This window comes from Bos indicus x Bos taurus, chromosome 19 (assembly GCF_003369695.1).
Source record: "Bos indicus x Bos taurus breed Angus x Brahman F1 hybrid chromosome 19, Bos_hybrid_MaternalHap_v2.0, whole genome shotgun sequence".
NCBI classification, from domain to species: Eukaryota; Metazoa; Chordata; class Mammalia; order Artiodactyla; family Bovidae; genus Bos; species Bos indicus x Bos taurus.
This window is the reverse complement of record NC_040094.1, coordinates 21241293-21267283: the sequence shown is the minus strand read 5'-3', so window position 1 is coordinate 21267283 and position 25991 is coordinate 21241293. Positions and strand designations below refer to the sequence as shown.

The 25991-nt window shown below is 41.0% G+C and overlaps 1 protein-coding gene and 1 non-coding gene across 5 annotated transcripts in view; one reads left to right on the top strand and one right to left on the bottom strand.

The window, feature by feature from the left end:
- FAM222B (family with sequence similarity 222 member B) overlaps nt 1-25991 on the top strand; it is a 54955-nt gene that overhangs the window by 5734 nt on the left and 23230 nt on the right. The window contains exon 1 of one of the 4 annotated variants that reach the window (XM_027517732.1): nt 12383-12635. The exons of 2 other annotated variants lie outside the window; for them this stretch is intronic. The gene's annotated coding sequence lies outside the window, so the exon portion shown is untranslated. Of the gene's footprint in view, nt 1-12382; nt 12636-25991 lie in introns of those variants that run through there. One more of the 4 variants, XM_027517734.1, reaches the window with a different exon arrangement.
- On the bottom strand, nt 10870-10942 carry TRNAG-UCC. Its single transcript has one exon. It is a non-coding gene; the product is annotated as a tRNA-Gly (tRNA).

The window sequence follows — 25991 nt, the reverse complement described above, 5'->3', positions numbered from 1 at the left end:
TGTCCAAGATGGATTTAAAATTACTTGCTTGGGCAACTAAGTGGATGGTCATGTCATTAACGGAGATAGGGAAGAGAGGAGTAAGAGGGTGTTCCCATTTGAGGGAAAATGAGTTCGATTTTGGTATGTCAGATTTGAGGTGTCTGGGAAATCCAGGAGCAAATGTCTAACAGGGTTTTGGATATTTGGATCTTGAGTTCAGTAGAAAGCGTTAGAATCTCTGTAGAATGGAGATGCAGACCTAGAAATCATTTAGGGTGTAAGTAACAGTTAAAGCCAGTGTAATGACCCTGAGTCTAAGGTCCAGTTGCTTAATGTGTTGATGATTCACATTGTCTGGAGAGATTGGCTAAATGAGAATGTGGCACTCGGTACTTTCTCAATAGTAGTTCATACTTATCTTTACGTTTTTTAACGCGTTATACAATTGGCTTAAATTACCAGCTTTTAGGTTGCAAAGAACAAAACACAAAACCTCTCATCTTAGTGGAAAAAAATGGTAGCATTTTTTCTTTTTTGCCTCTTTATTATGGAAAAATTTAAATAAGTGCAAGAGTAGACAGAACATCATAAGAAACCCCTATCACCCTGCTACAGCTACAGTAAGTGTCAGCTCATGCCCAGCTTGTTCCATCTGTATAGCCTGTACCCACTAACCCACCTACATTATTTTTTTAAAATCCAGAATATCATAATCTCATGAATAAATATTTCAGTATGTAGCTTTAAAAGATAAGGACTAAAAAGAAATTCCACCAAAAATTAGCAAGCATTTCTTTTTTTTTGGCAAGCATTTCTTAGTAGCATCAGTTATCCAGTTAGTTTTCACATTTCCCCAGTTACCTCAGTAATTTTTCAACTGTTTGGAACAGTATCCAAATAGGTTCGTACAGAATGATTTTCATATATCTACTACTTACCGTTTAATTTATAGCTTTGCTCTCCATCTCTTCATGTATTCATTGAGATCTTTCCTATTTAAAAATGGACAGGGAGGCCTGGCGTGCTGCGATTCATGGGGTTGCAAAGAGTTGGACACGACTGAGCGACTGAACTGAACTTGAATAGCCACACAGTTGCCTAAATAAAAAACTCTGGACTTGACCTTAGTTCTTTTCCTTCATCACTCGTATCTGGTTGATACAAGTCTGATTTTAACCTTTGAGGTCTCCTAAATCTACCTTTTTGTTCCCACACCTGTTGCCAAAGTCTTGGATTAGACCATTTTCATTTCTCACTTGGACACTTGCAGTAACCTCTTAACTGGTCTGTATGTCTCAGGTCTTATCACCCTTCTGTCAGTCCACCACCCAGTCACAAGAGACTACTTATTCCCTTTCCCTTTAAGACCCTTCATTACCCACAGTGCCTCATACACAGCAGATGCTTGATTTCATTTTCCTTCCTCCTTTCTTCATCCTATTTTTGCTCAAAGGACACTTCTAAAACAAGCAGACAAACATAACCAATAATCTAGTGAATCTCCTAATTAATCTTTAGGATTTAGCTCATAGTTCATTTCTTCTGTGACGTCTTCCTAGTTTTCAAAGCAGAATTAATCATTCCTGCTTCTAGGCTGCTGTGATATTTTAGTATCCTGTTATCATTACACTTACTATTTAAATGTTTTGTTTCCTCAGTTGGATTGTGAGCTCTTTGTGGATACGGGTTATGTCTTTTTTAAAAAAGTATTTAATGTATTTGGCTGCACCTATTCTTGGTTATGGCAGCAGGATCTTTGCTCTTCATTGTGGCATGCAAAATCTTTAGTTGCAGCACGTGGGATCTAGGTCCCTAACCAGAGATTGAACCCAGGCCCCCTCTATTAGGAGCACGAGTGTTAAGCTACTGGACCCAGGTTAGGTCCAGGGAAGGTCCCAGGTTATGTCTTTTTTACCCTCTCCTAACAAGTAAGCTTGTCAAATTTATTGAGTTGATAGAATGTGTTGGGCACTAACCATACACTGGTGAACAAAGGCATACACTGCTCTTATGGAGCTGACATTCTAGGAGGGTAAACAGACAACCAACAGCCCAAAAAAAATCAGTTGCAGAGCATTAAAATAGAGTGATATATTAGAGGATGAATGGATAGCTACTTAAGATGGGGAGAATAGGGAATATGGAATGCCTCTCTGAAGGTATGGCATTTAAAACCCAGGAGGATATATACCAAGATTAGCAGATCAAACATTCCAGTGCAAAGCTAAAGAGGAATTAATTCTATATATTCAGTTCAGTTCAGTCGCTCAGTCGTGTCTGACTCTTTTCAACCCCATGGACTGCAGCACGCCAGGCCTCCCTGTCCATCACCATCTTCCGGAGTTTACTCAAACTCATGTCCATTGAGTCGGTGATGCCATCCAACCATCTCATCCTCTGTCATCCCCTTCTCCCGCCTTCAATCTTTCCCAGCCTCAGGGTCTTTTTAAGTGAGTCAGTTCTTCGAATCAGGTGGCCAGAGTATTGGAGTTTCAGCTTCAGCATTAGTCCTTCCAATGAATATTCAGGACTGATTTCCTTTAGAATGGACTGGTTGGATCTCCTTGCAGTCCAAGGGACTCTCAAGAGTCTTCTCCAACACCACAATTCAGAAGCATCAATTCTTCTGTGTTCAGCTTTCTTTATGGTCCAACTCTCACATCCGTACATGACTGCTGGAAAAACCATAGCCTTGACTAGAAGGACCTTTGTTGGCAAAGTAATGTCTCTGCTTTTTAATATGCTGTCTAGGTTGGTAATAACTTTTCTTCCAAGGAGCAAGTGTTTTTTAATTTCATGGCTGCAATCACCATCTGCAGTGATTTGGGAGCCCCCAAAATAAATTCTGTCACTGTTTCAATTGTTTCCCATCTATTTCCCATGAAGTGATGGGACCAGATGCCAGGTTCTGACATTGTACAGGAGGCAGTGATCAAGACCATCCCCAAGAAAAAGAAATGCAAAAAGGCAAAATGGTTATCTGAGGAGGTCTTACAAACAGTATGAAAAGTAGAGAAGCTATGAAAGGTAGAGAAGCGAAAGGCAAAGGAGAAAAGGACATCTTTTTTGGGTTTTAGTTCTAGAAGGTCTTGTAGGTCGTCATAGAACCGTTCAACTTCAGCTTCTTCAGCATTATTGGTCAGGGCATAGACTTGGATTACTGTGATATTGAATGGTTTGCCTTGGAAACAACAGAGATCATTCTGTTGTTTTTGAGATTGCATCCAAGTACTGCATTTCAGATTCTTTTGTTGACTGTGATGGCTGCTCCATTTCTTCTGAGGGATTCTTGCCCACGGTAGTGTTTCATATGTTAGAGGAGCAGAAATAAGGCCAATGTGGCTTTGAATTTGGTGAGTGAGAGGGAGATGGTGCAAGAGGCCAGAAGGCAGATGACATTGACAGCTCGAATGGTCTGCTTCCTTTGGACAGTTTTAAGTAGGGATATGATGTGAGTTGATTAGTAATTTTAAAAAGTTATTACTCTGGTTACTGTGTGAAACTGGATTGTAGAGGGGTCAAGAGTGGAGGCAAGGGGACTAGTTTACGAGGCTGTTGTACTAAATCAGACGAGTTGATGGTGACTAGGACTGGGGAGATGGCTGAAGAACTGTAGAAAGGTAGAAGGATTTGGGATATCTTTTGGAAGTGAAGTTGACAGGGCTTGCTCAGGGATTGTCAGTAGCCAGAGGGAGTGAGGCAGAGTGAGAAATCATGCATAGGTTCTGCATTTATTGGCTTGAGAACTAGATAGGTAAATGGTGATTATTGAGATGGGTAGGACTGTGGCAAAATATATTTGTCAGGAATTCTGTTTTGGTCATGTCAAGTTTGAGCTGTTTGTTAGACAGCCACCTGGAGCTATAGTATAGTTGGGTAGAAAAGCCTGGCGTTCCAGGGAGAAGTCTGGGCTGGAATTGTAGAGTCGGAGATCATCAACCCGTAGATAGAATTTGAAGTCGTGGAATTCAATCAGGCAGTCACTTAGTTTGTGTCTAGAGAAGAGAGGTCTGACAGAGGACCAGCCAGTGAGGTAGGAGGAAAACCTGAAAGAATGATGTTATGGAAGCCAAGTAAAGAATATGGAAAGAAAGGAGGAGAGCATGTTATGATATCGAATGCTGTCTCAGAGAAGAGCAGAGGCGTACCTGTGGGGGATTTGGCAACCTAGAGATTATTGGTAATCTTGAGTAGAATTACTCATTGGAATGGTGGAGACAGACTGGAGGGAGCAAATGAGGTGAAAAGCATTTCAGTTTTGTATGATGACATTGAGGTTTTGGGAGGCTATTTCTAAAAACTTGCTGTGTCCGTATTACTAAATCCTTACCTATTTGTATTCCAGTGTGGTTATATATTTTCATCAAAGCATTACAATTTTAGTGTTTTTTTTTACCATCATTTTAGGTAGATTTCTGTTTTCTAAAAGCCGAGTTTAATGAGCATTACAAGCAATACACATACACTGCTGAATGAATGAGACTGCCTTTAAGGATCAGGTTCCTGGTCTTGGAAAAGCAGACTGACTTGACCTTGGCCTTACGACACATCAGTTTTCTCAGCTGTCAGATGAGGATAACAGGACCAGTTTAGCTCAGTGGGCGGTTGTGAGGCATGACTACTAATGAAAATAATTGTAAAACACTTTTGCAAGTTAAAGTGTGATATAAATGCTAAATAATAGTTCTTTATTGGGATGTTGTGAAAATTAGCAACATACTGTCTGTTAGAGCCCTTAAGTTCTTTTTGAGAAAGGTGATACATTTTTATAAATACTATTTGCAGAGAAAATAACTCAGGATTTGGAAAAAGGCTGCTATCCTAACTTCTGAAATGTAGCAATAATGGAACCATGATGACACAACTTTTTATTAAAGAGATTATTGCCCAAAGGTTTATTTTGTTACCATTTTAGAGGATTCATATGACAAAAGTTTTTACCATCTTGGCTTTTTGATTCAAGTGAGGCTGTGAGGGCCACCCTACAGCAGTTAAAATGCTGACTGTTTAAAGGACTGGTGGGAGTGATTTATTATCTATGTTTAAAATGTCACAGTCAATCAATAGAACCACTCAAAAAAAGCATTGAAAAAGCATTTTAATTTATTTTAGGTGACACCATATAGACATTTTAATGCAGGCTTAGGTGATGGCTGCAGTTAGAATTTAAAGAGGGACATGGTGCCATTTCAGGCAAAACTGGCACTCCTTGTTCCACACCTGCGTCTAAATATAGACTCAGTGGCATCATTACCTGTAATGTACTGAGGAAATGTCTGAAATTTGAATCTGATGAACTAAATTTTTCTCAGCCTCTAAAGTGGCATTAACAATGGAGAAAAACTGTGATGTGGTTCTTTTGATGTTTAAAATGATAAGGGAAATGGTTAAGCAATAGTCTCCTTGGAACTTTACCCTGCTGACAGCTCAGTTGGGATCTTGTGTATTGTTTTTTTCCAGTGGTGGTAGTTTAGTTGCTAAGTCATGTCCGACTTTTTGTGATCCCATGTGATCCCACCAGGCTCTTCCATGGTATTTCCCAGGCAAGAATCCTGGAGTGGGTTGCCATTCCCTTCTCCAGGGAATCTTCCCCACCCAAAGACTGAACCTGGGTCTCCTGCATTGCAGGCAGATTCTTCACCAACTGAGTGCCAGGGAAGCCCCCCTCCCCTTTTTTTTTCCAGTGGGGACCTATGTATTGCCAATTTGAAAACAAACTGGCGTGAAGTTCTTAGCTTTATGTAGGTATGTAGGTTGGAATTGAATCTTTTTTTTTTTTTTTTTTTGAATTTCAGTTCCACAATCCATTACCTCTTTGTATCAAGGACAAGTAAAAGGTTTAGGTTTCTGTTCCTCTCTGATGGGAAGCCTGTACTTGTGTACTTGTTTTGCCACACCCAGACATTATAAGCTCTATTTCTGCATTTGGTGTTTGGAAAGGGGGTCCCTGAATGGTCTGCTTCCCCAGCAAAGACATTTGAGTGAGTAAGCTTTCTTTCTTGGAGAAGATTTACTTATGAGGTTGTATTTAGGCTTTCTGCTACTTGCTTCCATCATCTGCTTTGCTCATTGTAAACTCAGGGATTGCCTTCAGATTCATAGGTAAAGGTTCATCTTAAATTCTTATTTTAGTTCCTTCAAATTTGATTTGTGGTTGACATACAGGTATCCATTCTACTTAACTGTTTCTTTCCCAGAGTAGGTATTTCACACAGCTTCTGTATTTCACACAGTTTTCCCTTTCGGTTGTTTCTGTTTCTTATTGACTTGTATAAGTTCTTTGTATTTTGTGGCCAATTCTTTATCGTAAATGCAGATATTCTTTAAGACTGTATAAGAAGTAAGAAAGCAGGCTATTGCATCAAATACTTATCCCAGATGATATTTGGTTGAAATGTTTGCCGTGGTTATTTGAGCAATGGTAAGCTTCTTTTGTCTCTCTCCTTCCAAAGACGCATAGAAAAGCTCCTTCTGTCTGAAGTAAAGTGTTGGCTCTGTGTTGGTTATAATTTGCTTTTTCTGGCTGGCAGAGCCTTCTTTTTGTTTTCTGTCTTCTGACAGATTATAGGATTGTGGGGAAACAGCGTCCAGGGCTTTTTCAGGAACTGTGCCATTTTATCTACAGGAGAAGCCATTGGCTTTGGCACTGGAGGAGAATTGGCTGTGCATTTAAAGATGCCAAATCATGCTTGATTCACAAGTTTGCTGTCTCATTTTGTGTATGTGTGTGAAACTTTTTTCAGGATGTTGGCTTTTACTTTTTCTACCATGTGCTGTGCTCCATCAGTATGAGAAATCAACAACTTGTTCCTTCTCTCCAACTCTCCACCCCCAGTACACACAATCCACACATCCCAAACCATAGCAAAAGATGCAGCAGTCATTTTGAGGATTAGGGAAAAGGACACCACACGGAAGTTTCCATTGCCCTTTTGGTGACTTTGAGTTTTAATTCTGCTTTATCAGCTAAAGTTTTTGTCTTTCCTATGTAGGCTTAAATTATTTAGGTGGAGAAATGATTTGCCAACTAAGATGTCTTTCTACAGAGGCTTTCCACAAGCATTGGTGGAAGCTAATTTTCAGAGTATTCTGTTTCCTAATTTTGGAAACGTAACTTGTGAAGACAGAACACACTCAGGAAACTTGGACTTATTTATACTGACATGCTCTTGTCAGGGGGTGTAGTGTAATTTACCCTGATTTCAAATAAGAATTTTTATAATCCTGTAAGCAATCTTAACTCCAACTGTATCTGTTACCTTCGTGCTTTTAAACTGGGTACAATTGATTTTGAGACCTAGCCAACCAGATATTTTAGCAAATCTTCCACACATGTTAATGCCTCATTCTCCTACTTTCTGTAGATAACAGTTTAAAGATACTTTCTAAGTGTAGGTATTTCCATTTAAATTAAGATGGGAATATAGTTAATATGAGAATAAGCCAGTTGGAGTAATCTTGTTTGTCTAGTATGAATGGTTATATGGATACATGTTCTTTCCCTCCCTCTGCCAAGCTGTCCTTCCCAAACCCACAGTCTTGCAAAAGTTGGGGTTTGGTTCTCATGTGCATTCTTTGTCGTGGTGGCCTTTTTTTGGTTGTTGTTAAACTGGTGTCTTCCTTCACTAGAGTAAGCACCTTGAAGACAGAGATTGTAGCTTATTCGTTTTTTTGTCTTTGGGGTCTATAATGTTCCTGGTATGTAGTAATGCAGTAGTGGTTAGGTAGTGTCACCGACTCAATCAACATGAATTTAAGCAAACTCAAGGAGATAGTGGAGGACAGAGGAGCCTGGCATGCTGCCGTCCGTGGGGTTGCAAAGAGCTGGACACAGTTTAGCAGCTGAACAACAACAACAAGGAATGCAGTAAATATGTGGTGAATGAGTGAATGAATGTGTGCTTAGTTGTCTCGGACGCTTTGCGACCCCATGGAGTGTAGCCGCCCAGACTCCTCTGTGGTGATTCTCCAGGCAAGAATACTGGAGTGAGTTGCCATGCCCTCCTCCAGGGGATCTTCCCAACCTAGGGATCGAGCCCAGGTCTCCTGCATTGCAAACTGATCCTTTACTGTCTGAACCACCAGGGAAACCAGAGTGAGTGAATAAATGAATAAATTGAATTCCCAAATACAGTGAATGGAGTTTATACTTCCCTCTAGTGTCTGAAAGAGAAAGTGCAGCCAGTTAAAAAAATGTTAATACCTTGCTACATTGAAATAATAGTCAAGGCATTGTCTTTTTTTCCCCTCCCGGATAGCTCTCACACTTGTTTTTTCAGATCTGTTCTCTTTAAGTCTAGTAAGTAATAAATTTTCTTACCAAAGTCTGTGTTCTGTCTTTTGGGTGTTTGAATTTTATAAAATGGCACTGGCAGGTCTTTATGGGGAAAAATGTCTTTTTATTTGCTTATTTATTTTTTAAGAACAAAGGTTTTTTTCCTTTGCCATTATGGTTATTACAGGATATTGGATACAGTTCCCTGTGCTGTATCCAGTATGACCTTGCTGTGTATTCATTCTGCATATGATAGTTTGCATCTCCTAACCCCCCAGTTCCAGTCCATCCCTCCCCTCTGCCCTCGCCCTCGGCAACCTCAAGTCTGCTGTCTATGTCGGTGAGTCTATTTCTGTTTTGTAAATAAATTCATTTGCTTATTTTCAGTTCAGTTCAGTTCAGTCGCTCAGTCGTGTCCAACTCTTTGCGACCCCATGAATTGCAGCACGCCAGGCCTCCCTGTCCATCACCACCTCCCGGAGTTCACCCAGACTCACGTCCATCGAGTCAGTGATGCCATCCAGCCATCTCATGCTCTGTCTTCCCCTTCTCCTCCTGCCCCCAATCCCTCCCAGCATCAGGGTCTTTTCCAATGAGTCAACTCTTCGCATGAGGTGGCCAAAGTACTGAAGTTTCAGCTTTAACATCATTCCTTCCAAAGAAATCCCAGGGCTGATCTCCTTCAGAATGGACTGCTTGGATCTCCTTGCAGTCCAAGGGACTCTCAGGAGTCTTCTCCAACACCACAGTTCAAAAGCATCAATTCTTCGGCGCTCATCGTTCTTCACAGTCCAACTCTCACATCCATACATGACCACAGGAAAAACCATAGCCTTGACTAGACAAACCTTTGTTGGCAAAGTAATGTCTCTGCTTTTGAATATGCTGTCTAGGTTGGTCATAACTTTCCTTCCAAGGAGTAAGTGTCTTTTAATTTTATGGCTGCAGTTACCATATGCAGTGATTTTGGAACCCAAAAAAATAAAGTCTGACACTGTTTCCACTGTTTCCCCATCTATTTGCCATGAAGTGATGGGACCAGATGCCATGATCTTCGTTTTCTGAATGTTGAGCTTTAAGCCAACTTTTTCACTCTCCTCTTTCACTTTCATCAAGAGGCTTTTGAGTTCCTCTTCACTTTCTGCCATAAGGGTGGTGTCATCTGCATATCTGAGGTTAGTGGTATTTCTCCCAGCAATCTTGATTCCAGCTTGTGCTTCTTCCAGCCCAGCGTTTCTCATGATGTACTCCGCATATAAGTTAAATAAGCAGGGTGACAATATACAGCCTTGACGTACTCCTTTTCCTGTTTGGAACCAGTCTGTTGTTCCATGTCCAGTTCTAACTGTTGCTTCCTGACCTGCATATAGATTTCTCAAAAGGCAGATCAGGTGGTCTGGTATCCCCATCTCTTTCAAAATTTTCCATAGTTTATTGTGATCCACACAGTCAAAGGCTTTGGCATAGTCAATAAAGCAGAAATAGATGTTTTTCTGGAACTCTCTTGCTTTTTCCATGATCCAGCGGATGTTGGCAATTTGATCTCTGGTTCCTCTGCCTTTTCTAAAACCAGCTTGAACATCAGGAAGTTCACGGTTCACATATTGCTGAAGCCTGGCTTGGAGAATTTTGAGCATTACTTTACTAGCGTGTGAGATGAGTGCAATTGTGCAGTAGTTTGAGCATTCTTTGGCATTGCCTTTCTTTGGGATTGGAATGAAAACTGCCCTTTTCCAGTCCTGTGTTGCTTATTTTAGACCCCATATATAGGTCTTGTGGTATTTGTCTCTGACTTACTTCACTTAGTATGAGAATCTCTAGGTCCATCTGTGTTGCTGCAAATGGCATTATTTCATTCTTTTTCTGGCCAAGTAGTATTCCACTCTTTATATGTACCACATCTTCTTTATCCCTTTATCTATTAATGGACATTTGGGCTGCTTCTGTGTCTTGGCTATTGTAAATAGTGCTGCTGTGAACATGGAGGGGAGTGCATGTATCTTTTCAAATTACAGTTTTGTCTGGCTGTGTGTCCAAGAGTGGAATTACTGGATCATATGGCAACTATTAGTTTTAGCTTTTTGAGGAACTGCCATACTCTTTTTTTCCTCCATAGTGGCTTCAGCAATTTACATTCTTACCAACTGTAGGATGATTTCGTTTTCTCCACATCCTCTCCAGCATTTGTTATTTGTAGACTTTTTAATGGCTCTTCTGACCAGTGGTACAGTCTATTGATTGCAAAGAGTTGGACACAACTGAGTGACTAACACTATGGAGAGTTGTAACTGTTTTTGTGCTTTTCAGGATTTTTGGTAGTTCAGGTGTATATGGGGAGGGAATAGACTGATTAGCTAATCTGGGACACTTTTGTGGGCAGTATTTAAAATAAAAAATGTTTCACGCTTAGTTTTTTTATCTGGAACCTAGTTTCTGAGACTAATGAAGTTTCTCCAGAAATCTATTTAAGCCCAAGTCTTTTAATTTGGGTTAGAAAAAAAGGGCTGGCCTTTTTAAAATATTTTTTATTTGGCTGCACTAGGTCTTAGTTGCAGCATGCAGGATGTTTAGTTGCCGCACCTGAACTCTTAGTTGTGAAGTGTGGAATCTAGTTCCCTGACCAGGGATCGAACCTGGGCCTCCTGCATTGGAAGTGCAGAATCTTAGCCACTGAACCACCAAGGAAGTCCCAAGAGTGAGTGAGTGAAAGTTGCTCAGTCGTGTCTGACTCTTTGTGACCCCTGGACTACCCAGTCCGTGGAATTCTCCAGGCCAGAATACTGCAGTGGGTAGGCTTTCTCTTCTCCAGGGGATCTTCCCAACCCAGGGATTGAACCCAGGTCTCCTGCACTACAGGCGGATTCTTTAGCAGCTGAGCCACAAGGGAAGTCCCAAACTGGCTTTTAAATAGGCATGACACAAAGCTCCTTTTCCATCTTCCCAGAACACTGAGGTTCATATATATATGAAATGCTTTGAGCTCCACATAAGAAAAGGCTACTTAACTTTAGTTTTTTAGTTGTATTAGCACTTGGGAACTAAGTGGACTTGTAGAATGTGGTGTAGACACTTAACATTAGTTGCAAGAACTTTGTGGACAAAAATGACAGCGTAGGTAATAACTTGCCTTCCCCATTCCCGGTTTATTTTTCTTGAACGAACCCCTTCTACAGCTTCACCACTATACCTAGGGAAATATTCTACAGTCTTGAGCATATTCCGTCCCAGCAGTGTTAGGTTTCTAACACTGACGTTAGTGATTGAGGTGTTGATGCAACCTGCCAGTTATGCGGAAGCCGGGCTATTGCTGAGAGTTTTTTCTAATATTAGGTGAACGGCTTGAACAGGACTTAGATGTTTGTTTCCTAATTGTACTGAAACCTGCTGAGGGAGTGGTTTGTTGGGGTTTAATTGGATGTAGATGGCTTGAATCTGAGCTGGGTTGGATCCAGCTGTGTGTGTGTGTATGGTGTTTGTTGCAGGTGATTTACTGTATCCCTTCTCCCACCGCACCAACTTCCAGATAAATACATTCACAATATGTGTCCCCCCCCCCCCCGCCGCGCCGCCCTTAATTTCTGCGTCATGGGAAGCAGGAGTTTCAGACAGGGTGGATTGATGTGTGCAGCTGATCTAATATGCAAACCTGAATCTATGCACGGTTATGAGGGAGTGCAGTTGATTAGTCTGAGAAAAGAAGGGCGAGGCGGAGGCCTGGGGAGCATCTTTTTGCTGTCGAAGGTCTCCGGATGGCTCTTGCTATGCAGGTCTGAGGCACTGACGGAGGTACGGCCTTGATGGGAGTCACTCCTCACACCCAGGCAGGGCGGGGGCGGGGGGCGCAGGGGAAGGGGCTTGGCATCACCTGGCCCAGCTGCGGGCTGCTGAGCTGCCGGCTTTGGGGTGGGGGCCTGGAGCGAAGGGGCAGCTCTAACAAAGAGGAGCCGTGCCGGGGCCGGGGCGGCGGGTGGCTGGCCTATCCCTGGCGGCTGACCTCCCAGTGGGCCTCCGCAGTTGGCTGTCGGGTGAGTCGCTCTGCTGGCTCCCTGGCTCGCCATTGGCTGTGCGGACTGGAGGGGGCTCGTAGAGGGCCGGGATGGAGTTGAGGGGGCGGGGCTGGCTTCCGGCGGCGAAGGGGAGCGAGAGGCAGCCGGCTGGGGGAGGGGGTGTCGGCGCGCCGCGGAGTGCTGCGCTCGGAGAGCCTGGCACCCGGAGCAGCCGCCTCCCCCTCCCCCTGCCGGGACCGCTAGAAACCCCTTCTCTTCCGTCCTCCCGGTCTGGGGCCGAGGAGGGCTGAGCTGCCCCAGGCGGGCGGGGCGGAGCCCGGAGCCCCACCGAGCGCTGCGGAGCGAACCTCACCTCCCTTCCAGGGCTCAAGGTGTGTGTGCTTTTTCTATCCGACCCCGACTTCAGCCGACTTAACCTTGTGAGAAAAGGGGAAATGGAATGGGAAGTAAGAGCTCCACGTCTAATCAGTTTATTTTGATTTTCTAATTCTGCCCTTCATGCTTCTTTCCCTCCCTTCATCTCACCCCTGCAGCTGGGTAAGGAGATTCAGGACTCTCCTCTCTTTTTACTGATGTGTAGATGTCGGTCGCGTAGTAAAATGAACAGAGAAAAGAGGAGCCCTTTCTTGTTTGGCATCTGATGCAGTAAGCCGGAGGAAAAAAAAAAAAAAGGACAGGCTATAGGATAGGAGTGGGGTTTTGAAACTGTTCTGCATCCGTGTCCATTAAGGCTGTCTTCACCATTTTCCTACTTGGGACTGCCTTAATCAGCAAAAACAGTCTGAAAATGAAGGAGGTGCTAGTGAAAAGAGGGATCAGCCTCCGTCAGATGGTGGTTAAAGGAAATCCTGATAGTAGTTAGCGATTAACTCTTCTAAAGTCTCTCTCCCGAGTACAGTGTCACCGGCTTTGTGTAGGACTCAGTCCTGTTGGAGAAACCTAGCTTGAGCAAGCAAACTTCCCTTACCGTTACTGAAACTTAAAAGTCTCATATTTTTCTCCATCTGTATATTTCCCATTCACAGACTCTCAGAGGGATTAGTTTCTGTCGTCAAAAACCAAACTTTGAACAAATCCAGATGAATTTTGTTTAAGTCGTTAATTTTTTTAAAGCACCCCCTCATGAATTCAGGTGGCTGTATCATTACAATTTATATTTATGTTTTGAGTTCCTTTGCTTCTACAGCTTATGGATCCCTTCTTCCTGAAGGACAGTTCATCTTCAGCCAAAATCAGGAACCTCTTTATCGGTTTTTAACAGAGAGGAAAGATAGCAGTTGAAGAGGAAAAACTCAAAATTTATGATGGCAACAAAGGATGTGTGTGTGTGTTGTGTGTTTTCAGTGGCATTGTTCATGGTGACTTGCAACTGGGCATTTTCAGCAAAAGTGTTTGGACCAGATTTATCCTAATGTTGATTAGAAAAGAGCTAGAATGCCAGAAGGGATGAATGTCAATTTTTTGGCAGCACTTTGGTAAATATTAATTGAAATGTTGAGAGTTCATTCTTGTAATCCGGGTTCAGTTTCCAGAAATTGTTCTAAATGGAGTTCAGTTTTGAGGATAGAATTGATATGCTGGAGCTCTTTTAGTTTTAAGATGGATTAATGTTTCTTCTTTGCATTGGTTTATTTTTATCTCTAATCAATAAGGAGCAGTTTGGGGTAAAAGCAAATATGATAAAGAATAGGGATGATGGGAAAAGAAATCGGTTCAATTGTGGAAACTTGCTAGGGATCAGGAAACTTATTATAGTTTTGTTTTTTTTAATCTGAAGCAGCCTTAATACAGAGTTGTGCAAAAAATGTAGATTCATAGTAAACCTTTGTTAGATTTTGGGTTTTTAGTTTATTACTCATTTATCCCTTAAGAGTCAATGAATCATATTTAAATTGAAAGGCAGAGAGAATACCCCAGATGTTGTCTTACCCAACTTGTTACTGAGAATGAACTGTTAAAAATCACTTTGAAGCTTTGGCAGCTAGCTATTGTATAAAACAAAGTGCACTTTGATGTCTAAACTATATGGTAACCTGAGAAAGTGACAAAATCCACTTGGAGGCCATGTTAAAGCATATACCACCACTTCAACATGCTTCTACTAATAACCTCCTATTTGATATCTAGGTGTTATTTTTTTGTCTACTCATGAGTGAGCAGCTAATACAGCTTTATAAAGTTACATTACACTTTGCTCACTTAATGTTTTTATATTCCTATTTTCTTGACAGATTTGTGTAATCTACATTTTGCATGGTGCAGTGATTTCCCCAAAGAATTTTCCCCAGGAGACAAAAGGCTATGTATAGAACTAATGATAGGTGTATATCTATACTGATCTCCAGGTATCATTTAAGGAGGATGGAAATTCAGATTTGGTCATTTGCGAGGAAACAATTATATGAAGCCGTGATATCCCATAATGTCTTAAGTTAAGGGGACATGGTGATGTTAAGGTTCAGTTCGCTTATTTTTCTTTAGCAATCTGTTTTTATCCTGCTTATTTCTGTGAGTCACAGCTTAGGATGTGTTTTTTCTTTTTTAAGAGGGCCCTATGCACTTCATGGTCTCTCTAAAGGGAGACTCAAGCCCAATCCCCCATTCACATCTGAAGTATAAAATGATCCCCTTGAGAAGGTGAAGGAAAAGATTGGACCCTTGGCGTTGTTTGATTCTCATGATAATCAGCTTGAGTGTTGTCAGGTTTGAAACTAGGAAAGACTTGCTCAAGGTGAGAAAATATTAGAGGCAAAAAGACCTAGGAATGCTGCAGTGTGGGACACTTATTTAGAGACGATGAATGCATTCATATGGAGATGTGACTGGTGGTAGTTTTTAGCGATTCAGCTTTGTCAGTCAGGTGTCTGAGACAGTATTTTGTGTGTGTTTAAGCACAACCCCCTCCTCCAAGGGTTGACTTTTGGAAGCTGAGTCTTTTAAGGAAGTTGTTGGCTGTCTGAATCCAGAGGGTAGAGGACTTGGTGGAGTCTGTTATCTGTTTATGGCTTAGATAAGGACAGGGAATTGATTGCTGGTGAGTTACTGAACTCTTCCTAATGAATGGTTGCTAGGCAAAGTGCATCTCAATCAGTTTAATCCTTCATAGTTTACAGGTCTGCTCTTGGTGAGGGCCAGAGCTGTCTTTCTAATGGTACTGCCCTTCAAGAATCCTGTTGGATGTGCATACATGTTGCTCAGTGGTTAAAGAAAAACAAAAAGACTAGAAAAGCTAATGTGTTTCATTTCATCCATCTAAAATAACAGCTTTGGGTAACCGGGGTCAGCATTGTCATTAACTTCTCTCCTGGATCAAGTGGTGGGGTGGGGTTGCTCTCCAGTGTTAAGATAACCACTGTTTGATTATCTCTGGGTTTGTAACTAGTAAGGCAGGGAACTAATACATTCATTTTGGAAACAGGCCAGTGATAACACTGCCCTTGGGCCTGGATGGATGGAAAAATAGGACAGAGTAAACAATTGAGGGCATAAATAATGAATCTTCCAACTGAGCCCTGGGAGAATGAAGGAGATTATCCTCAGAGCTGTTCAATCTGGCGGTGAAAGGGGAAGAGTCCACTGAATTAATTACCCTGACTGTGTTTGATACTGTGCTTATTATGGGATTGTTAGAGCCATTCAAAATAGAGTTGCCTTTTAGATATAAACTATTAATCCATCTTTTTGTTTTTGCTTTGTTTTTTTAAGCCAAATACCCAAATAGCTCATCTGTTTTCTTAGAATCCAGGCCTTTGCTGCCTCCCCCAACTTTGTCCTCTGTATTAGCATTCTGTGAATAATGGACAGTCCTTTTGTTTGGCCATATCTTAGAATTTTGCTTAATTAGTGATTTCATTATCTGTAAATATATATAGTAATAGAAGAGAGAAGCTGAGCCTGGCTTAAAGGAATTAGGAATTATTTGGTACCTTGAGTACATATTATACTTTGAAATTAAATGTGGGGTTGTAGGGAATAATTACATAACAACTCATAAAGGTTAAGACAAGAGTTCCTTCAGCCCAAGAATCCTTTCCAGTATTAACATAAATATTTTTACTTTTGGATTAGTTTTCATCCAGTGAATTAAGTAAGCAGTCTCTTAGTGGTCTCAGCATTTCTCTGAGGTTGGGAAAACTAATGCCTCAAGAATGTCTAAATAACTTAGAAAGTGATTTAGTAGTGAAGCCAGACCCAAAGCCAAGGTCTCTGAATTCTTCCCTCCTCTGAATTTCTAGTATGTTTGATTCTCTTCTTCAAGAACTCCTTCCAGGGTCCCTATTTGAAATGATTGAAAGTTTCCTATCTCTGCCCTGAGAAGCTGTTTTTAATTTCTGTACTTGTGAAGAGAATCCAAAGACCCAAGATGCCATTATCAGTCAAGAGAAGGAGGAACGTTCAAGATGAGATGCTGGAAGAATGATAGAGAGAGAGATAAAGGAAAGGCCAAATTGAAATTTTATTGTATTTTGTCCTGATGGATGGGTGGGGAGAGGGAGCGGGGATAGCCACACTGGCTCATTAGATCAAGTTTAGTCATAGACTGAGTTTGTTTCATGTAAGCCTAGCTGGAAAGGGCAGGAGGCACCTTTACCAACATACAGGGAGAACTCTAAATAGTTAAAGATTCATTCTTGATCAGAGAATACAGTTAGTTCTTGATTATTCATGCAGAAAGGCAAACAAGCAAAGCATAGACAAGTCCAAAGATATTCATAGGCCATATTTTTAAGCAATAGCTTTAACTTCCTCTGCTTCTTAACTGCAGTTTTCCAGTTGAACAAACTGATTATGTTTCTTTGATCATTCAAGAGCCAAGTAGGTGAGGTTGCCACCAGCTTGGTTTAGCTCAGTTTTGTCTCCTTGAGATGGTTTGTTTTAGTATTTTAAGACTTGACCTTTGTTATAGGACCTAATTATACCAAGGTCCTATGGAGAACTGAGATTTTCCAGGTAAATCGTAGATAAACTAACCCGCGACACTGGCATGTTTCCTTTGTTGGTGTCTTCTTGTCCCACAGCTACGCAAATCGTTCATCCTATATGGACAGGCTATAGGTAGTCCATTCAAAGAAGAACTATTACCAAAGTAAACCCCTCTTCTAACACTGGGCTCTGTGGATTCTCCTGATCGGAGCTGTTGGCTGAAATCCATGTACACATTGGGTTGTGATCAAAGAAGTACTATAAATTATAAATTCAAAACTGAGGATTGCTTTAAGTGCTGTTTGGTTGGAAAATGTCTCCTCCCCACCCCCACCCCTTGCTTTTGTTGTTGTTGAAGATCAGCTGAATATTCCAGTAGATTTAAAAGGCAAGGTTTCATAACCAATTGCTGCTACTTCGCACTCAGCAAAGTGGTTTTGAGGATCAGTTGCTGATCTGAGAGAAAATCAGATTTTATGCCACTTGCAGAAATTGGAGTGATTTACTCAGCATCGGTGTTGCTTCAGAGGAGAATCATAAGCAATTATTAGTCACAACTTAATTTTTTTTTCCTCCCAGAAGTTATAGTACCTCTATCATTGGCATTTCATTTATCAATTACAATATAAAGGGTAGGACTTAATCTGTTTTAAAAGGGAAGGGTATCAAGACTGTGAGAAGTTGAAGACAGCTCATCCCAGGTCACAGTGTATCAGTGGGAAAGGCCCTTTTCCTGGGTTCCTGAATGGGCCTTCTGGATCACCCAGCTATGCAGCTGAAAGCAGTTTTATTATTATGAACACATTAGTTTTGTAACTGTGAAGGCACTGGTTTGGCTTTTGCTTATCTTATGCTCCTAGAACCTCTTGCATTCAGCAGAAAGCGGGACCGGTGGATTAATGATGATTCTATATCTTGGTTTTGACTGGTCCTGGCAGGTGTTACTGTGCATTCACCAAAGTCCTTTACTGAGGATTTTAGTATTTAGGCTTCATTCAATCCTTGTGAGGTATGTTATGATTGGAGTATGATACTGTGTTAGGATATTTCCCCAGAGAGATGAAAGGACCCTTCCCTCTTAAGAGAGGTGCTTTGCCTATTTCCACAGTCTGTGGGAAAGTTAAGTTGGAACAGGTTGCTTTTCCAATAAGCTATGTTTTTGAATTTTGGTTTCTTCTCCAAGCTGAACAAATGTCCCAACTGAAAACGGTCTTTCTTACCATTCATAGTATGTTCTGGGGAGACTCCTTAGTGCACCTAGAAATGAGAGGCTGATGCCACTCCAGGCTGCACACCAATTTTGTAGATCTTTAAAATTCTGTTTGTACCAACTCCCTCCATCCTCCTGTGTATCCCACCTGCTCATCTTTCAGCTCCCCATGACTAGTTAAAAAAGTATCAAGTTGGCCAGAAAGTTATTTCATTTCCCTATAAGATGTTATGGAAAACCTAAATGAACTTTTTGGCCAACCCTGTACCTACCATTGCTCACGCAGGGAAGTGCTGCTGCTGCTGCTAAGTCGTGTGTCAGTCGAGACCCCATAGACGGCAGCCCACCAGGCTCCCCCGTCCCTGGGATTCTCCAGGCAAGAACACTGGAGTGGGTTGCCATTTCCTTCTCCAATTCATGAAAGTGAAAAGTGAAAGTGAGGTCGCTCAGTCATGTCCGACCCTCATCGACCCCATGGACTACAGCCTTCCAGGCTCCTCCATCCATGGGATTTTCCAGGCAGGAGTACTGGAGTGGGGTGCCATGGCCTTCTCCAGGGAAATGCTAGTCTTTATTAAAGTCATTGCACCCAGCAGCAGTCTTTGTATGTGTGTGCACAGTGCTGGGCTTTGGGCTTCCGTTACTTTCTTACATTATTTCTTGAAGAATATTTCAGCATTATAGAAACAAAACTTTACTCTTCAAAACAAGTTGATAAATTGCTTTTTATTAAATGTACAAGTGCCTAAGAGTTAAACTTGAGAGGGGGAAAAACTATTTTAGTTACAGTTTAATTGCTAAAAAAAAAAAATCTCTTGTATAATTAAAAGCTGCCTTGTGCTGAAACTAGCAGGTAAAAAGCATGGTAGAAACTGTGGTTCTTCAGTGAGGACCACACGCTGCGTATGCTGTTTAAAAGCTGCTGCCCCATCCAGTCCCCCTCATCCCCTTACACTGCTTCATTTGTTTTTTTTTTTCATAGCATTTCTCACCTTCTAATAGTCTGTGTCCCTTACCGATTTATTGTTTTGTCTGATCCTACAGCTTGACCTCATGTACAAAGGGAAGCATCATGAAGACAGGAGTTTTTGTTTGTTTTGTTCATTGCTGAGGCCCCAGCTTCTGGAGCAATGCCTTGCTACATAGTAGGTGCTCAATAAATATTGGTATGAAATAATTGGAGGAGGTAATCTTTAATAGAATAGATATCTAGGGATTAGAATTGGAATGACAAGAAGAGAATGTTATGTTCCTGGAGCTAGTATTAAATTAGGAATCGGATTACTTAACTGCTTTAAAGGAAATAACATTTGTGAACAAACTCAAGGATTGAGTTTTAATAATTGGGATTAATTGAGTTTTAATAATTAGGGTTAGTTATCCTAGATTAGAGAAATGATAGACATCTTATAGTATGTAAATATGAAGGAACATTGAATAAAGATAGATGACTAACTCTTATTCATCTTGAAGAGAGCAGAGAAATAGGCTGAAACTTCTGAACAACGAAAATAAAACATGCAGAAGAATTTACTGATTCTAAGAACAAACATTGGAATAGGTAACCAAAGAAGGATGGTTTCTCAGAATGGATTTTTCAGCACTGGTACCATATTGGAGGCAATGGTGAGACTGGAAAAGAGCACAAAGCCAGGAGTGAGAAAATCTGGTTGTATCCAGGCACTTACTAGCTTTTCCTAGTTTATTTGCGAAAATGGGCACTAATGATTCCTGCCCAGTTGATCTCACAGGGCACTTGAGCAACTCAAGTGAGAGAATCAGTATGAAAGCACTTGGAAAGTTGTATGCTGCTGCTGCTGCTGCTAAGTCGCTTCAGTTGTGTCCGACTCTGCAACCCCAGAGAGGGCAGCCCACCAGGCTCTGTCGTCCCTGGGATTCTCCAGGCAAGAACACTGGAGTGGGTTGCCATTTCCTTCTCCAATGCGTGAAAGTGAGAAGTGAAAGTGAAGTTGCTCAGTCGAGTCCGACTCCTAGCGACCCCATGGACTGCAGCCCACCAGGCTCCTCCGTCCTTGGGATTTTCCAGGCAGGAGTACTGGAGTGGGGTGCCGTTGCCTTCTCCAGGAAAGTTGTATACCTCTCTACAAACATAAGCAATTGTTAATGATTTTATTTTATTTTTGTTGTTGTTGTTGTTGTTTCATCTCCTGGTTTATTAACTAGTCATAGGCCCCATCAGTGACAGAGGCAGTCTCACTCTTGTAACAGTAGTTTTAAAAGTATGATTGTAACCCAGCTATAGACATTAACATGCTGCTGCTGCTAAGTCGCATCAGTCGTGTCCGACTCTGTGCGACCCCAGACCCCATAGACGGCACCCAACAGGTTCCTCCATCCCTGGGATTCTCCAGGCAAGAATACTGGAGTGGGTTGCCTAATGATTTTACAAAATCGTCCCCATAAGTGATTTAGATTCTTGGAATCTGAAAGTTGGATTTAGTGTTTATCTAGTTCAGATTTTTAGCTATTGAAAATAACTCTTGTTCTGTCACTCTTAATGAATGGGTCATTGCTTTTGCTTCAGCGTTTCTAGTGCTGTGCCACTGTTGAACAAGCTCAAGTTATTGTTTATGTTCATCTAAAGTTGCCTATCTTCAGACTTTAATTTATTAACCTAGTTTTGATCTTTGGAGCTCAGAGATAAAGCTGCTCCTTCATTTGTATGACAGCCCTCCTGTGACACCTTTATTTGAAATCTTCACTTCTCACCTTGAAATCACTGTAGCCACTTAACTGACTTGTGCCATCTCCCATTTGTCTTTCACACTTGCAGCAGATTTATTTAAAATAGACATCTGATCATGTTACTCTCTTTAAAACCTGTTCCTATCTCCCGTGGTTTCAGGATAAAGTCTGACATTAGCTAATAATAGTTACAACTACCATCATTGAGCATAGACACTGTACTGAGCACTTTATAAATATAATCTCATTTAATCATTACAGTTACTCTATATGATGTCAGGGCTGCTTTTCTGCTAATTTACTTTTAATCTGCTCTTCTCTCCGTCTAGTATGAAATATAAGGTTCTTCATAATTTAACACATCAGACTCATTTCCAAGTTTAGCCTATACACCCAATACTCTCCTCCTTATCCCAGACTACTTGTGGTTCTCCAAACAAGTTGTTTGGTTTCACAACTGCATGCCTTTCATTACGCTGGTTTTCTCTGTCTAGAGTAGCCTAACTGTCTCAATCCAGTAAATTTTTGCTCAGCCTTCAATGACCCATATTGTTTTCTCTCATCTTTATAATTGTTTACTGGAGGTATTTTTTTCATTATTTTCATTTTGAAACAACTCTGATTTCCTTCCTCCCTTCATTCCTGCTTGCCTCTCTTCCTTCCTTTCTTGAGGTATAGTTGTTAATACAATGTTATGTTAGTTTCAGGTGTCCAACAATGATTTTTTAAAAAAATATATATTTATTTGGCCGCACCGGGTCTTAGTTGCGGCATGTGGGATCTCGTTCTCTTAACCAAGGATCATACCTGGGCTCTCTCCTGCATTGGGAGCAAGGAATGTTAGCCATTGAACTTCCAGGAAAGTCCCCCAACATAATTTGATATTTGTATACATTGTAAAATGATCACATTAATCACGTATCTCATCAGGGATTTTGTCTGCCATATTTGTATTCCTAATACATAGTACTACTACTGCCATAGTGCCTGGTGCCTCAGAGGGGCCTGGTGAACAAATGAAGGAATGAATGACATTCCTAGGAAGTGTTCTTTTGTTCAGGTTAAACTCTTATTTCACTTTATTATCCATATTACAGTTTCTGGGTCCCTCTCTTACATCCTAGCCAAGCTGTTCTTAGGCTTTTCATATTTCACAAATCAGAAAATATTGTATTTTGATGACTAGAGGAAGTAAACTGCAACCTTCCAAAATAACTTCTATTGAAAAGTGTACCAAAGGTACAGGTGGTCCAGCTGCTTCCTTAGGGAAGGTTCTCATTGCATTAATTTCTCTGTCTGTCACAGAGAGAGCTGCTTATGATTTTGAAGGGGTGGGGGAGGGTGGGAATTGGTAAAGAGTAGGGTATTTCTATAACAGCTATTATTCAGTCTTATTTCCTAAGATTTTGTTGTAACTTAAGGTATCTTGCTACAGTAGACAGAATTGGTAATAGCAACTTTTAAAAACTGTCATTAGCCACCTCCTTGCCAGGATAGAGCCCTGGCCACCTAAGAAAAAATAAGCAGACAGCACTTTGTACTTGTTTTTCTCTTTTACCTTCTGTCACCTCAGGAGGTTACTGTCTTCTGCCCACTTTACAGGTCATTGTAGATATAAAGACCACAGATTTCCCCTTCTGTTATGAGTGGCTACCTAAGACTGCATAATACCCCTAGGAGTCTTAGTCCCTTGGGGTGTAGACAGAATTGAAAGGCAGAAGGCCTGATACTAATTCCAGGGGAAAGGGCACAGTTCTTGTCCAGAATTGAAGGCAGGAAGTTGGGCAGCAGGTATCTGTCAATTCCAGAGTTCATTCAGAAGCGATTTAATCTTTGCTGTTGAAGTAGATCAGCAATGCCATTTGCCTGTCTAAAAATGAGATTACCCAAGGATTCTCTTACAAGAAGATAAATTATTTGTGTAGCAGCAGCTCCTGGCCTTGCATAATGTCTCTTCGTCTTACTACCACATGCTGGTGGTACAGGGAGCATCTCAAGCATGGTGCTGGGGTATGGAGATCAGGCCACAGTGCCTTACTTAGGGCGTCCAGGAGAAATTTAACAACTCTTAGCAACTCTCAGCCTAATGGGCTTGGTTATTGTTAAAATCCATCTTTATCAAAGGAAGCATTGGTTAATGATTTTTCTCTTGGCCTAACATGCCTGGGCATTAGCTGGAATTGCCTCGTGATTTGCAGTGGGGAAGCCATGAGAGCAATTTCTTGTTTGTCCACAAATTAGCATTAGCAGTTTCATTTGCAGATTGAAGGAGCAGGAGGAATGGGCCCTTCGCCAGTTGCAGCTTCCCTCTGACTAGGGCGTTAGTTCAATTATGTCCAATTAACTTTTATTGCAGATAGTGGTGATAATTACTTGCAAGTCAGTTTTTTGGCTGCAGTTATCCTAAGGCTGAAGTATGAATTTAATGGATTTTAGTAACCAGAGTGACACATTTCACACTCCCCCTCCCCCCGCTGCAGTTACTTATTTTTCCAGACTTTTTTAAAGAGGAGGTCAAAGCATTGTAAAAATCCATCTCAGAATTAAAGCATACTGTCCTTTTGAAGAGCTGTGTAGGATCATATTTTAAAAGAATCTATTAAGAACAGCCTTAATGGCTTTTTATATTCTGAGATCATACCCTTGAGTTCATTGCTGCTTATCCTGGGAAAATAGACTGAGATGGAACTAAATGTCATTCATAGCAGTATGTGCTTGTTGTAAGATTTCTGTAATTGGCAAGGTGCATTTTAGTCCTCTGTTTGCATTGGAAATTCTCTTCAGAGTGCAAAAGAAAACTTTTGAGCACTTTTAAAATCAGTAGGACACTGAGGATATGTTTCTTAATAAGCTCTATAGGAATTTGTGATTTTAATAGAAAGTTGCATAATATATTTGGAAACAGTCCTCGCTATGTAGAAAAAGAGGGAAGAAACAAAAGAAAATCGTTTGTTTTTCTCTAAAGATGGTGAAGTTCCTTTGCTGTTTCCTTTTCCCTATTGCTGTTTGATAATTACCCTGAATGTGCTTGTAAGCAAAATTTTCTCTCTTTAACATGAGAAGACTGAAGCTGATTCAAGCTCAGGTTGTTCCTGGGTCTCCAGGTGACTTGCTACGGCTTTCATTTTGAACGTCGTTCACCTCAGTGTCCTTTGTTGCTAGGCTCTCTTCCCAAGGGCCCGTCAGTCGCCTTAGGATAAAAGTTTTGTTGAGGATAAATTGCCAAGGAGTGCATTTTAAGAGTCTGCTTTTGTTAAAGTAAGGGAAGGGCAGATCCCTGGCAGCCCAGTGGTAGGACTCTGCACTTTCACTGCCACGGGTCTAGGTTCAACCCTTGATGGGGAACTAAGATCCCACAAGCCTCGCGGCCAGAAAAAAAATAAGGGAGGAAAGTTCATGGCTGCTTGGAGACAGGCTGCCATATAATTGTTCCTCCTCCAAAACTTCCATAATCACCCTAAATAATAAAGAAGAGGAAAGGATGAGTGATAAACATCATCTTTGTACTGCTTCAAAGCTCTTCATTGATTGTTACTGAAAACCTTTCTGCTGTAGAATATCTAAGACTCTGCCTGCCAGCTGCCATTGGTGTGAAAGTGGAGAAGCTGGTAATAGTTGCTACATTTCAGGAAGTCTGGAGATAAAGCTTATGATGTTATTTGAAACTTTTTATATAGTGGGAGGAAAGAGTGTTAAAACTGTGTTCCACTCCAAAAGGTTTAAGAAGGTTTTCCCTTGGAGCATAGGGGAGTTACATGTGTTTAGAACGAAGGGCCTTGAAAAAACTTATTAAAACATGAACTTGGTGGGAATGTTAGCGAATGCCAGGCCTGAAGAAAGGAGGATCATTAATAGTGCCTCCTTTAGGATAAGACATTTTTTTTGGAATCTTTCTAAAGAAATTCTCCATCTTCAGGGTAGGAGAGTTGCGTGAATGCCACTTAGGGGAAGGACTGCCAGAACAGAGTTGAGGCTGGGAGAGAGTTGTTAAGTGCAGACACAGGAGAAAGTATTATTCGGATAAATATTGAAAAGAAATTAGAAGTTGATGAGGCAGAAAGATACATACAGGAAACCTATTCCAGATGGCAAGCACCCCAGTGTCAGTACTCACCAATTCAGAGTTGAGTCACCTGCGTTAAAACACAACGAGAATGGTTTCCAACAGACCACTCTCTTCAGCTCTTCTTTTTGATCTCTTACCCTCCTTCAGATTTCAGCACTGCTATCTTGGTTATTTTTGGTTTGTTTGTTTAACAATTATAATAAAAAAATTCAGAAACAATCTCAAATTTATAGAAAAGTTGCAAGTACAGTACAGAGTATTTTTCTTCCTTGAATCATTTGAGAGTAAGTTGCTCACTTGATTCTCCATCATCCCTGAATACTTTAGTTTTTGCAAAGAGTATTCTCCAACATTATCACAATGCAGCCATCAGAATCAGGAAGTTAATGGTGACAACATTACCATCATATAATTATCAGCACCCCCCTCAAATGTTACTAGTTGTACCAGTAATGCTCTTTATTACAAAAAAATACCATACCTTGCGTTTATTTCTTCTGTCTTCTTGGTCTCCTTCAATCTGGAACAGTTTTTCAGGCCGCCTTTGACATTCGTGACTTTGACAACTACCAGCAGTTGTTTTGTATAAAGTCCTCGGTTTGGAACTGTTTAATGGTTCTTCATGTTTAATCTAGGTTGTACATCTTCAACAGGAATATCACAGGAATGATGCTGTGCTCTTCATTGCATAATTTTCAGAAATGCAGAGTTTTTATTTGTCTCATTACTGAGAATGTTTGATCACTTGATTAAACTGGTTCCTTATAGGCATTTCCAGTGTAAAGTTACTCTTCCCTCTGTAATTAATATTTTGGGAGGAGA